Here is a 15,815-nt window from a genome sequence, read left to right on the forward strand (position 1 = left end):
TCCTTGGAATGCTAGATGGGAAGATGTCGTCCCTAATGATGCTAGACTGGAGAAGGTCGTCCTTGTTGATGCTGGACTGGAGAAGGTCGTCCCTGATCTGGCCTGGTCTTCTTTCATCTGCAAGACAAACCATAAGATGATTAAGGACACATAATAATTTATTCTAACATAGCATTTTATACCTTAAATCATCAACAAGAAGACATCAAAATGAAGTTTGTTCAAGATTCTCCCCAGGGACAGGCCCTATAAGAATTTCGCCGTGGACCCTTTGGAAGGGTCAGGAGCGAATTTTGCATTCCTAGCTCATTTAGACCTCACTTTGCGACTATGCTTGCTTAGATGCATGCCTAAGGATCCCTATATTCTCAATCCATACCAAGTTCGATGTAAATTTGGGGCAAAATAGAGGTTTTAAGAATTTCGCCTTGGACCCTTTGGAAGGGTCAGGAGCGAAATTTACATTTTAGGACAAAATCTATCATGCCTCTACTCCAAAATACCTTCCAAGGAAAGCATACACTAGTCTTTTCTCCACCAAGGCCTAGGAATTCATTTCTTGATCTTCATCATGAGCAATTTAGGTGATATTGGGAATTTTGCTCTAGACCCTTTGGAAGGGTCAGGAGCGAAATTCAAGTTTTAGGTCTTAATTCCTCATCTCCTTCACTTCAATTCATCTTGCAAGGCAAAGAAACATCATTTCAACCTCAACCACGCCTTAGGGCTCAAATTCTTGACTTGACACGAGGAGGAAATAGGTAGATTGAAGAATTTCACTCTGAACCCTTTGGAAGGGTCGGGAGCGAAATTCTAAATTTAGCTCAAAGTTTGCATTTTTAATGATCAAAAATCCTTCCAAGGCATTTCAAATAGCTTCTCTCACCCTATTCTAGGCCTGACTTTATTCAAAATTTGGAGAAAAGGATGGTTTTAGTGTTTTTCGCTCTGGACCCTTTGGAAGGGTCAGGAGCGAATTTCTCTCTATACTTGCCTTCCCTCACTCAACTCCATTTCTCTCACTTTCTATACTTGGAATCTCATCCTTGGATCCCTCTCCCAAGCTTGCAACATTTTGTTTGACCTCAAAATGACTAGAAAAGAGAATTTCGCTAGGAATCATGGCCAGGGACAGGACCTATAATGAGTTTCACCCTGGACCCTTTGGAAGGGTCAGGAGCGAATTTCTTCCTCTAGCCTAAAATCATCACTTTTGGAGACAACAATCAATTCAAGGGCAATCTCAAGGGCATCCCTCACCTTGGTCTAGGCATGGCTTGGCACAAATTTGAAAGGAATAGGTGGATTTTAGGATTTTCGCTCTGGACCCTTTGGAAGGGTCAGGAGCGAAAATCTTGCTCTAGGCTTATTCCTCCATCTTTCAACCTGAATCCACCTCAAAAGGGCAAGAACACCAATCCTGACACTCATCCAAGTTATAGAAACCCAAGTTTGACTTGATTTTGCTAGGAAAATAAGGGATTTTAGGAATTTCGTTCTAGACCCTTTGGAAGGGTCAGGAGCAATTTTCATCATTTGGCTCAATTCCTTCAATCTTGATAATGATTGGCAATTTGGAGTCATTTCTAAGGCCTTCTTTAATCATGATCCACACTAGATTTGGCATGAAACTAAGGGAAAAGATAGGTTTTGCACAATTTCGCCCTAACCCTCTGGAAGGGTTAGGAGTGAATTTCTCTTTTTAGACCAAAATCATCATTCTTTCAAACCCAATCTTCATTGCAAGGTAAAATCTCATCTCTCTTCGCCCTAGGAACAAGGTTTAAAGCTCAAGCAAGGTAAAAAATATAGGCTTGTAAGGAATTTCGCTCTGGACCCTTTGGAAGGGTCAGAAGCGAAATTTCCTTCCTTGGCTAAAACACTCATTCCTTAACTCTTTCAAACGTCCTTAAAGATTTCAATATGCCCATTCTCTCTTTCAACATGCCTTGGACATCAAAATTGGGTCAAACAAGGAAGGAAATGCATCTTAGGTAGATTTTCGCTCTGGACCCTTTGGAAGGGTCAGGAGCGAAAATCTCATTCTAGGCTTGATATTTCATCTTTTATTGCTTTCCATCATTTCTCAAAGCAAGAATATGTATATCCCTCCTCCATCATGCCTTGGACACTAGGAACTTGGCCTAACAAGGAAGACAATGAGGTCCATGAAGATTTTCGCTCTGGACCCTTTGGAAGGGTCAGGAGCGAAAATCTTAGTTTAGGCTTGATCACTCACTTTTCAAACTTCAAACCACCTCAAGAAGCAAACTTAGATCATTTTCCACCTAAGGAACAAGGATTGGATCCCAAACAATGTAGCAAAAGAGGTTTATAGTGAATTTCACTCTGGACCCTTTGGAAGGGTTAGGAGCGAAATTCTCTTTTAGGCAAAAATCTTGATCTTCCAAAGCATCCCACTCCCTCTCAGGGCAAGAACATACTAATTCCTTAACGCCAAAGCTTAGCCAAAATAAGGAAGAAAATAAGAGCTACAAAGATTTTCGCTCTGGACCCTTTGGAAGGGTCAGGAGCGAAAATCATGTTTTGGGTTTGATCCTTGACTTTTCCAACTCTCATCCTCTTTGGGAGGCAAACATAGATCCCTCTCCTTTCATTTCCACCTTGGGCTTGACTCTGGCTAAAGGAAAAATGAGTGTTTTCAAGAATTTCGCTCTGGACCCTTTGGAAGGGTCAGGAGCGAAATTCCTAATCTTGGCCAAAATCCTTCACATTTCTACATTCCATCACCTCAAAAGGTAGAGACATGTTATTTCCTTTCCAAATATGCCCATGGAACAAGGTTGGTAGCCAAAACAAGGGAGCAAATGAGGCTTATGAAGAATTTCGCTCTGGACCCTTTGGAAGGGTCAGGAGCGAAATTCCTATTTTTGGACAAGATCCTCACTTTTTCAAAACACTTCTCAAGGCAAGAACACATCAAGACTCACAAAACATGCCTAAGAAACCAACGCCTATCCAAAACAAGGAAGGAAAATGAGTGTTATAAGGATTTTCGCTCTGGACCCTTTGGAAGGGTCAAGAGTGAAAATCATGATTCCAGGCTGATTTAGCACCTTATTCACCTAATCTTCCCTCAAGCTTGATCAAACCAACTTCCTTCCACCCTAATCAAGGCAACCCATCACTCAACTGGCCCCAGGCAAAGTCAAACTAGGTTTCTTAGGCCAAAAGAAGGCTAAATGGAGGATTTCGCTCTGGATCCTTTGGAAGGGTCAGGAGCGAAATCCTCTTTTGAGGCTAGCTTTCATCATCTTAAGGTCCAAAAACTCCTCTTCAAGGCAAATATGCATCAAAACCTACCAAATCATGCCTTAGGAGCTCCAAACTTGATCAAACTAAGAAGCAAAATAGAGGAAATATGAATTTCGCTCTGGACCCTTTGGAAGGGTCAGGAGCGAAATTCACCTTTTGAGCCAATTTCTCACATATTTTCTCCTCCTCATACCTTGGTCAAACTTCATTAGACCTTCTTCCCTCATGATCATGCAATTTTATCCTTTAGGTTGACACATAGCTCCAGTTCTTGTGGAAAATAGGATTTTGCATGAATTTCGCTCAGGACCCTTTGGAAGGGTCAAGAGCAAAAATCATGTTTGAGCTCAAATCCTGACTCCATTTGCACATCCCTTCATTCAAACGAGTGCTCTTTCCTTTATTCAAACCTAGGAAAGGGTTAGCTCAGAGCCCGAGTCGAGGTGGAGTGTCTTGTGGAGAAATTCACCTTGGACCCTCTGGAAGGGTCAGGAGCGAAATCCTTATTTTGGGCTTAATTCACCTCCTTTTCTACTTGACTCTGCCTTAGTCCTAATCTTTGATTCATTCCCTCCATGTCCTAGCCAAATTTTCTCAACTCAGACCCTCAAAAGACAAAAATTCCCTCATCGAGATTCAATGACCTCCTGACACCATAAGCAACAAGAGCAGAAACTAAGCTTAAGGGAGACTTTCAAAGAAACCATAATTCTGGAGCATCGTGGACTCACCCTGACCAAAGCAAAGCCTGCTATTCAAAAATCCCCTCGACAACACTCATCCTGCAAAGGCTAACAGACAAAACCCTAAAAGACCTAGAAAACAAACCCTAGAAGGCAAAAAGCAGGGATCCCAATTTGCAATGGGGTGATGTGTGAATACGTCACAACAATAATGCATCCATAGATTTAAAAAATATCGTGCTAATATCACAAGAGACAAAGAAGTTGATGAGTGTTTGATTCCTTCTATCTATCTACCCATCTAACATAATGGTGCAACCACTATTCGCCCACTCTAATAGATACTCATTAACAACATCATGTACTACATCATTGAGCATACCAACCCTCAATGTCTCATAAGATAGGGCTTAAAACCCAGGACCTGCAGCTACATAGCATCCATTATACCTCGCCAATACGGAGACCTAGCAACATGGAATGGCAAGCTAGAGTAGTACCAAAAGTTTGCAATTGCCTTCTTTTATTGTTCATGGACATTCATTCTTCTTCCATCTTGTACTCTCTCAAGTGGTCTATGATCCTAGTGTAGTACAAGGTGTGAAGAAAAAATTAATGTTTCCTCCACCTGTCTTTGGGCCACATGTTGTAGGTGTTGACCTAGATTCCTTGAAATACTATTGTGCACCACCTTCATCATCCAAACGATTGCTACCTGCATCGTTAGACTTAGAAGCTAATTCTATCCCAATTCTTGCCTTTCTTGCCTTTTTCGCTTTACCCTCAGAAATCCCTAGAAGAGCTTGCTTTGCCTAAAAGGTGACATCTACAAGACATTTTGTGCAACTAGTGGTATCATGTCCTATTTCCTTGGCCAAATGCCATTTGAAGTGACAAATAACACTAGTGATATCTTTCGAACAATAGTTGCATTTAACCTTCGTTGTACCTGAAATTGTTGTGCAATGTATCCATGCAAAGTTTTTTTGACATGGCATTATGATCAAATCTGCAAAAGCATTTTAATTCAGCCTTTCATGGTTGGAGGCTGGAGCTATGTCATTTAAATGATTTTATTGTTTAGTTTGACATGAAAAGTCACAAGAAAGTTTTAAAGCATGAATATTTTTTTGGGTAAAAATTGCAAAATTCAGTTTATTTCTCTAAAAATGTGTAAAATTTTGTTCAAACCTCTACGCCCCAAAATAGATCAAATTTGGCAACTAGAGCTGTATTTAGTTAAGGTAATCAGTCAAGAAGTTCAGCACATATTATATCCCAGTTTAAAACTAGATGAAGAGTTGGCACCCAATCACATTAATAATCAAGTAATTTTAAAAACTAACAAAAGTTACACATGAAATAAAAAACTATTTAAGGGTTTTACATTTGGGAATGTGGCATTGTATCTATGTTGCATTGTAGTCTATTCTTTATTTGTTTTGTTGAAAGATTTGTAGTCTAAAAGACCTATAAACTAAGCATAAAAGATATTTAGTTACAACCTTTTGGAGTATAACTGTGCATAGGAGGTGACTATCTATGTTGCATTGTAGTCTATGCTTTATTTGTTTTGTTGAAAGATTTGCAGTCTAAAAGACTTATAAACTAAGCAAAAAAGATATTTAGTTACAACCTTTTGGAGTATAACTGTGCATAGGAGGTGACTAAGGCAAGTGGCCAATTTAGTTTATTTATCCTATAAAGATCTCCCAAGTATATTTAGTTTATTTGGCCTAAATAAGTTGCAGCTACTCCCTAATACATAATGGCATTTTGTTCTCTCTATAAACAATTGTGATTTCAATCATATGTCAAAACAAGAAGATCTCAGTCAAGACAACAGTTTTCAGTCATGAAACAACAGAGATTTTGGTCGAGAAAATGGAGGATAGGACAGTGTGGTTTCAATTTCTCTTCCACGTGTATGAAGTTCCCTTGCTAATCTCTCAAGATATATGACAGTTGACTGATTTTTCTGCCTGAGGCAACAGTTTTCATTAAATATGTTCCTTGCTCAGAAAAAACTAAAGCAATACGATTGATCTGGCTAAGATAATTGTTAATAAATAATGTTATTATTAAACAAGTGAAATTACCTACATTTGGCCATGTTAAACTGAGGCACTTACTTTCTTCTATACACTGTATTTAAGGATGAAAATGGAGAAAATTATATAGCTCTCTAGTGTTGGTTTGTAAATATGTTGATGTTACCCTCTTAAAAATTCATTTCCTGGGCAGGTCGAACATCCAATTTAGGATTACAAAATTCCTTTTATCCATTTATCAAGTACATTTCCTATACTTGTCTAAAATATAAAAATTTTAGATGTGTGTGGAAGTGTTGCAGCATAAAAATCTAAAACATATAACAGCATAGTGAGATATTTGAACAGGGAAACAGCATGAGGAAGGAAATGAGAGACAGAGGAATGCAGGTACATCTGCATAATACATAGCATTGAGAACAATGAATTGTAGCATTTTGGGGCCACGCATGCTACCAATATTTCAATTTAAGTGCTAGAACAACTATCTTCAGTTCTTGCCAACTTCTAGGCGTGACTATCCAAAACATTAAACCTAGCTAAATTCACATTGTGGCTCACCTCACGGTAATTATCCGGTAATGCCCAAGGCATTCAAAACTGTCATTTTGAACTGGGAAAAAGCATGAGGAAAGAAATGTAGTACAGAGGGATTCAGGACATCTGCATAAAACATAGCTAATAGAGGACTAAAGGACTCGAGGGGCCAAGACCTACAAAAAATGGCATTCAGCACCAGATTCAACAGCTCATTTGAATCTCAATAAGGAAAATTATCTAATAGGTGTATAATCTCCTACTGTAACAGGTGCAAAAGCTGATTGTGCCATTGAAACTTCTCAGAGAAAGAGTAGAAAGCTAGAAAGCATACCAAAAAACTAAACTTAAATTGCCTAACTCCTAGAGCACTGCTCCTGCCGAGTCGAATTGTCCCTGCAAGTCTGCAACTTATTTATTGCTTTCCTTTGACTTGTCAAATTCTTCCCTTTGAATTATTCCATCCCACATGCAAGACATTGCAAGAAATCATCACGCAACCAATATTAATAGGTTTTTTGCCATGTTTTTAGGTTTTCAAGGGCGGACAGTTCAAGGGGGCAACAGTCGCATCATTTTTGACAATCTAATTGCGATTTTTGATGCAATTTAAACACATTTTTTTCATATTAAATTGGCAAAAAATTATTGACTGCTCTTTAGTGCTTCCCTTTGACTTGTTTAATTCTTCCCTTTGAATTATTCATGTCTCACATGCAAGATGTTTCTGAAAACATCATGCAACCAATATTTAGATTTTTTGTCACGTTTTTAGGGTTTTGAGGGTGGACAGTTCATGGGGGTGAAGAGCACAAACTTCTCAATTAACTTAAACCATATAAAACACAAAATGAAATATAAAGAGATCAATCAACAATACAAGAACACCATATATATCTCGTGGAAAACCTTGGGGGAAAAAAAACCACGGCATAAGTAAGCTCTTATTAATCTCCATAAATGGGCACCAACCCTGATTACAACTACTGAGCGCCAACTCAGCACATCAGAGGCACCAACCTCTATAAGAGCACCAACTCAGAATAAATGAGGCACCAACCTCAGTGAGAAGGAGAGCACCAACTCCCCAAGTATGAACTCTGATTTAAAAGAACTTACAGACTTTTTCAAAACCTCTCGCTACAAAGAAGATATATACCTTTCAATAACACTTCAAAATACAACTCTCCCCTTTAAAATCCGAGTCAGCTTCTCCACGTTTTGCAATTATTAAAAAGAAAGAAAACGCACAGCATCCCCTGAATATATATATATATATATCTGACACCTTGTTCATCCAACAGTATATACGACTCCAATATTTATTTTCCCTTCTTATCACAAACCAAACACCAAGCATCACCTTTTCATTCTAACATATAATCAAAAGCACTGCTCTGAACAAGGAATCACTTCTATATAGAAATCACACGCAGTGTCAACTCTTTGAAAATACCATTACATAGACTCCTCAAGAACAGGCGTGGCTCCTTTTATGTCTATCAATCTGTAACAGATACTCCACTATCACTTTTGAAAAAATGCTGCAAGCAACGTCTCACAACCGCTATGAATGCACAGCTTCATTTTCATATTAGAACAGCTCTAGCTGTTTGTATATACAGGATGTTTTTTATCTCATGAAACGCTCCAAATATGAAGGCAGGTATCTACAGCTCTTTTTCTATCACAATAACTCCCAACATTTTCAAAACCACACAGCACTTACTCCTTCACTCCAGGAACAACTCCAACTCACTCTCAAAGAAAATGCTCTATTCGATGATATAATCAGTTTTCAGAAATGTATTCAACTGTTATATCTCTGCCCAACCACATAATAGCAAAGATAAATATCACTGCTAAACTTAGATACACAGCCCAGCGGTTACTTCCAGTAGAAAATGCTTAACTCCTCTTTTTCTTACATGCCCATTCGAAAATTCATTACTCATGTATATTTTTTTTAACACAGCCCACTCCCAAAGGCTTCTTACCCAACATCACAGCCTCATGAAGTCGTGTAGTTTTCATTAAAAGTATCGACATACTTTTTCTTCTTAACTGCCACACACATAGCCATGCGTATATCGAAGAATTTTGAACGCACTCATCATACACGCAATCAATGATCAATTTCTGAAAGGAAATAATTGTAGCTCCACCACTACTCCTCAACTCTGCCACACCAATATTCACCAACTAAAAATGGTAGCCATGCTGAAGAATTTTTTAGCCACAGAACCAAAATCGTACCACTATCTCTGCAGCATACATCGTCCTATTGAAGATGAGCTTCCAGACAACAACGGCTTCACAGCTCTCCGCAAAAAAAAATTCTTCCATCTCACCCACAACTTCATAAAGTTTTAACGAATATCTCCAGAATAATAATTCCCACGATACAACTATTTGGAAAGAGAAATGGCTGGAGTAATTAAAAAATGAAACCAAACAATTCCTTTAAGAAAGAAAGAATCTCCACTTTCATCTCCTCCACAAAATTAGGCAAGGCAATACATACAAAATCTGAACCTGTCAGAGGTAAAATAAATCTGTTGCGGACGCGTCTACAGCCAAAAGCATGCACACCAATAAACTTAAGCAGCTCCCGAAAAGTAAATCCCTAATCATCAACCTCCCAAAAATCTGAAACAGCTGCCCATAATAAAGTACATGAATTTAATTAGGCTCCACAAACTTTATAACGGCAGCCTTTAATAAAATCTCCTTGCCCACGATATGAAAATGGAAAATTATATCTGAAGTCGTCAGTCCTAAACATAGCATGTGTAAAGGAGCCTCGTGGAGGTGGCAAAGAATTAAAGTGCCAGCTGTAGCTAACAATTGAATCTAGAATAAAAGTCAGCCTCTTCACATAACACCCAAAAGCTTTAGACATACTTCGATTGGAAAAAGATATTAACAACCTTTTTGACTATTCAAAGGATGACATGGCACATGATATGACTAAGCATCTAATAAAAAGACAAGTAAGCATCCAACTAGCTGAAGCTGACAGCCAGATACCTCAGGCAGCCAACCAGGCATCAAAAGCAACTCATGAACCTCAATCGAAATAGAGAAAATCTAGGGAACAAACAGTAGCTCGAAAAACACTTCAAACTCAGTCCAATGATACTCAGAGCAAACCTCTAGCTTGAAAGACATAGGCCAACAAGAACACTTGACATTAGTTGCACCACTTTTTACGGTTTAATCACAATTTTTTACACAATTTAAATGTGTCTTTGTCAGATTAAATTGGCAAGGTCAACGATTTCTGCCAATTTTCAGGGAAAAACTCAGCAGTCTAGACGATTTTTTAAAAAACATGATTTTGCAAATTTTTACATGAGATATGCTTCTATGGTTTAAACAAAATGCTTAAGTTCACTATCACACTTTGATGACTCTGTTTTTCAAATAATCCATGAATTTAATCATTCGTTCTGTGGAAAATACTTGAGTCAAAATAGTTATGTCATGCAAATGGTTAGAAATCACCTACATTCTATTTTATAGAGATAAAAAGGAGAATACTGGGAATGTTGTTCGCATTATCAAAGTGTAAAATCCCTTAGTTATCTATTTGGGTCATATCTAATTCATCAGCATTTTGACCACTGTAAAATCCCTTAGTTATCTATTTGGGTCATATCTAATTCATCAGCATTTTTTTGTTCTTAAGACATAGGTAACGAGTTATTAATTGAAAAGATATATATAGTGATAATCCTTATTCATACATTCTCGATCTTCCTTCCTACTGGATATATTCATTTATTGCCAGAACAACATTCATTATTCTAAGAATATACAAGTTATATATTGATGCACCTGATATACAAGCCAAACTGCAGATGTCAATCTCTGTGCTGCAAATTCTTCTGTAGATGCTCTGTCACTTTCACCACGGAATGTTACGTCTACTATTCTGTTTCAACACACATCTTCAGTCTGGATATTACACTTCATTCCATGTTCGGCCAGCAAAAATCACACTCCACGCACAGCAGTGTCCACTTCGTGAACGCATGAGCAATGGTAGACCCGATATCGGGTTCCTTGGGTATCGTGGTACTTAGTCTCACGTCTGCGTTACTGACTACGGGGGGTTAGACTTCCGTTATGCTTGGTTGCCATCTTTTGTTCTTTACGAAGCCCTTCGTGTTTGCAGATCACGTACGACAATGGTCTCTCGGTTTCCACTGATGCGAAGGGGGTAAGATTACTCCGCACTTGTTATAGAGACTTCTACGATTCACGCGAACTTGGTTTCCGCTTCTCTGGTTCCCGGAAACACTTCCCCACAAGGCAACATTAATATTGATCGTGCTTGATACTCAGATCATTACCAGATTCTGCGATTATACTCCAGACGATGATCCTTCTAATTCACGTTGCCACCCACTTTGTGTATTATTCTGATTCCACCAATACGTCAGCTTCTTAATGACGAAAGGAGGATGAATTCCACGTCTTCTGTCACACCTGACTGAATTTCTCTTCCCTAAGACATACTTCAATACTTCCGCCATGCCTTCTTATGCGAAGTAGTTGTATCAATTACCTTTATTGTATTAACAATATCAAAAATATTAATGTTGCGTTAACAAAAGAAATTAATAATATTAATTATTTAGATTAATCTCAACTCAAAGTATTAATATAAAAATAATTAAGGTTATTGCATTGCAACTTCCCAATTCCAAGTGTGAAAGCACAAATTAGGTATGTGGGTGTGTCGATGAGACTGAGGCATCGAATAATGTAATGTCCCCATTTTCATGAGCATCAGAGTTCGAGGGATTAGTCTATTATTTGGACTCTCGTAGGCTAACATTCGGGATAGAGAGTCTCAGTGGCAGTTCCACTTCTTCAGTTTAGTCTTGGTTTCAGTTCTAGGGCCTTTGCAATCAGTGCATGGGCTTAGTTGAGGGACTTACTGCAATCAATGCATGGGCTTAGTTGAGGGACTTACTATTATAGTAAGTCAATCTGGCAATTGTGATATTTTTAGTCAGGGCACCTAGACACATAGGGGTTATTCAGTGTTGACCCGAGCTTCTGACGGCACGCCAAAAGACTGAATATTGAGGGAGATATTAATATTTTAGTGGTTAAGTTATTTAATTAACTTATATGGATATTATGAAGTCATAAAGTGACTTTATTAAAATTATAAGCCACTTAAATATTATAAAGTGACTTTATAATAAATTAAAAGGTCACTTTAAATATTAAAAGTGATTTTAAATCACTTAAATGAAAAAGTACGTTTGAAAAGTGACTTAAATGTATTTAAATTTGCATTTGGGCATACTTTTTGAGAATTGGCCATTTGGGTGTTATAAGGGAATTGAAGGCAATTCACACTCATATTATTGATTATTTGACATTGCTTGATATTTTCTCTATGGATTATTGTCTGAGACAAGGGTTTCAATGGGTTTTCTATTGAAGAACATTCATTCTTCATGGATCTGTGATTCTGAGGCTGTGATAAATTCACTGAATTATTGCAAACTGAGAGGGCTTCACACAAGAGTCTTCATGTGCTTCATCAGAGGTTATTTGTGTTAGTTATTTGCAGATTTTGAATAAGTAAGGAGGTAATACAGGTTAGACGCCTCATTAGCAACATTGTACCAGTTCAATAACCAGTCATACAAGTTTCCTTGCTGGTCGTACCAATCAGCCTTGGCACGTGAGCTCCAGAGAGAGGGCGTTTTGCCTGGGAGGTTGAAATGCCTACCCAAAGTGCATTCTGAGTGCACATTTCCCAACGCCTGGTCTTTTCAAGCTATTCCATCAACTTTCTGGCTTAGAAAAACCACATTCTGGAATTGTACGGCCATTTTGGTCAATTTCCCAATTTTGGTTGGCAAACACCAAATTTCTTCATTTAAAATAAGCTAAGGACCCGCAGGTATGCAATTAGTAGTAGGATTTATTGTAGCAGTTATCTTATTCATAATATAGTTGCAGTTGCTCTCAATTTCATTTCTCATTGGTTTTATGTGCAATTCTTGCCTGGCACGTGTTATTTTTTGCTTTAAAATTGTTCAAAAACCTTGAAAATCCGAAAACACAATAACAATAGCATTTCAAGAGAGTTAGAACCAGCAGGGTTCCTACAAATAACATATGTGTGTGGCTACTTAGGCCTCAAAACACTCAAATAACCTTTTATACACTTCACTTGCCTATTTCATTTTTCACCCTTAGTAACACTCGTTCACTCTCATTCCAATTTCCATTTTTACTTTAAGAAGCTTATTGTTCATGTGCAAGTGTTAGATACAACTTAATTTTTAGCGATTGTGCATAAGTGGAATTGATAGAAAACTAAAATGGGTTGCTTTTTTCCATAAGAAATTTGATTTGTCGTGATTTTGTGCATAGGAGATGATAGAATATTATAATGGATTCCTTATTTTTAACAGAGATTCAAGTATCTAAACTGGGTACATGGATAAACCCTAAAAAAATTCCCTCTTTTTTTCTCTCTTTATCTGATTCCTTCATTCTTCCTCATTTATTAATGTATAGATTCTAAACCTTAAATCTAAAGTATGGTAAACAGAGCTGAGATTATCAAGTATCCAATTCAAAGTAACTATGCATTAAACAATTTTTAGGATACTCCATACAATAGACAAGGCCTCCATTTGGACCTAGATTCAGCTCTTCCATGACATCTTCCAAAGAAATCAGATCCTTAATATCTGCCAAATAAAAAAGTGAATCCACAATTAGCAACAATCAAAAACTTTGCTACAATTTTTGACAAAAATAAAAGGATCACTTAAGCATCCAAAGAAAACCCTCAAGGCATGCCCATCACTTAAGCAAGCATTCAAATATGACATCCATCCCTTGTTATTTCAAACCATCCACATCTATTACTTAATGTTGCAAAATATAAGCTCCTACCTATAGAAACTGGATAATCAAAATTTTCTACAGCCGAATCAAGGTTCACAATATTCACTATTCGACCAATACTTTCACAGTGTTGATGTAGGTTGTTGCAATATGTTGACTGCAGAAAGAAAATCTTGGTAAGTTATACGAAGCACATCACCTATAAATCAAACTCAAAGAAATATTTATTTAGAGCTCAATATAAAGTAAAATTTAAAACTGCAAATGCCTACAAATAAGTGATAAGAAATGTATATCATCAGAACATAATGCCTAAACAACTCTAGTAACTGGTAAAATTACAACAATGTGTGTGTGAATTTTTTGGATAAAACTCTGGTGCTTTTCACATTAACATTTTGGATCACACTCTATGATCCACCGATGGGATGATAAGAGCAAATGAATAGATGATGGATAAGTGTGATCTGAAACATTAATGTAAAAATGAACTACACAACTTGATCCAAAAGCATCAAACACAATTGTAATGGACTGTGGAAACCTAATGTTTCTAAGTCTTCTTCATTTTAATGCATCAATAGAAGTTAATAGCATTTCCCTTAAGATAAAATAACAACAAATTGGAAGTACCTTACCTTTCCACTGCCTACAGGCCCAATGACAAGTTGTGCATAGCCCATTCTTAATATATAACAGGTTTGTCGCAGTGAAAGAGAACAAATGGAAAACCATTATGGAGCAATGGAATTGGGCAAAGAAAGGCCACTCCAACATAAGCCACACACCACACAAATCCTGCCACCAATATGCTAAAAAACCTCAGAAAATCCATATTCACCTAAAAGATCCCTTGGAAAACTGGAATAAATCTGCAAAGCAAAAGTAATTAGATTGCATTGCCACTCAAGGATATTTACAATGTTAGGGCTTTATTCCATTCTTTTCAGGACAACACAAATTCTTTTTCAGGACAACACAAAACAAAATAGCGTGTAAGGTAAAACCTTTATCAAATTAGAAGGTCAAGCTCCCTTGTAAAATAAGTACTTAACTAAAACCCTTGAAGATTAATTTACAGACAAACTTGCTATTTTCACATGTAAATAGTTTGCTTTGGAAGTTCCAACATTCAAAGAAAATAAACTAATCTGCCACATCTATTTTTGCTTATTAATTACCATAAAAAGACTCAACAATTTATGTGTATCTTTAATGACTATAAACAAAATTAACCAACTAAAACACAAACACGCACGTGCTTTCTATCTAAATTGCAGACACTAGAAAGTATGTACACACGAGCTGAATAGAAGATTTGGATTACACACAAGACAAGACTTCACAAATTGAAATACTTGTGTATTGTATACAAAGGCAAAGATACGAACACCCAAATTAATAACACGCCAAGGAGTAGAATTCAATACAACACGAAGGGACGACCCATGATTCAATGCAGGAAGTGCAACGAATGGGGTCACTTTGCACGAGAATGCCAAAACGGGGGTGATGCAAGAAGTTTGTTGTGCAGATGGTGCGGCCCAGGAAATCATGAGGACATAGATTGTCCAAAGGAAAAAGGGGTGAATATGCTGGAGGTGGAAGGACCGGGAGAAGGCGTATTGGCAATCACAATATCGCAAAACAAGAAAGCCATGTATCCTGACCCTCGCACGGAGAAGGAAAGACTCCAAGAAGCCAGGGCGGATATCGAGCAAGAGATGGCAGAAGAGTGGAGGGCCTTGCACCTGGCTGCCAGTACACCACTCCGGTCAGGATCAAAGAAAACTATCATTAAGCAGATGTTCTGTAACACAATACCCATACGGGTATCCGACCTTTTGCAGATCGCCACAATTGAGGATGGCCTTGACAAATGCAACCAGGGACACCACCCTCGGACAGGAGCACCAAATGATGACGGAACCATGTAGTATGGACCTGGTACAGATGCCATGAACCCTATGCTACTCACGGTAAGTGTTGGATGAAAACCGGCAGTAGTAGAGATGGATATAATGGGACAAAAGCTCACAAACACCATTGTGGATGGCGGGTCCGGAGTCAACGTACTACCGGAGGAAACTTGGAGAAGCCTTGGCAAGCCTACACTCTGGCCACCAACATTCTACCTAGTCAGTGCAGACCAACATGGTATCAAACCCCTCGGTACCCTCATGGCACAAAAGGTGGTAATCGGGACGCAACAATTCCTTCTGGATTTCGTAGTCATTCCACTGGAAAGAAAAGCATACGATGCCCTCCTGGGAAGGGGATGGCTAATCATGGCCAGAGCCAATCATAACTGGAAGAAGAATATGCTCTCAATCAAGAGTGACGGTCATAAGTATGTAATCGATCTAAGGAACCAGTC

The 15,815-nt window shown here is 38.0% G+C and overlaps 1 pseudogene; it reads right to left on the minus strand.

Annotated features, from left to right (window-relative positions):
• The window catches only part of LOC131066662 (GPN-loop GTPase 3-like), an 83,774-nt pseudogene extending 69,569 nt beyond the window's left edge, over window positions 1–14,205 (minus strand).
• Between the last annotated feature and the right edge of the window lie 1,610 nt (window positions 14,206–15,815).

This window comes from Cryptomeria japonica, chromosome 3 (assembly GCF_030272615.1).
Source record: "Cryptomeria japonica chromosome 3, Sugi_1.0, whole genome shotgun sequence".
Lineage (NCBI taxonomy): Eukaryota > Viridiplantae > Streptophyta > Pinopsida > Cupressales > Cupressaceae > Cryptomeria > Cryptomeria japonica.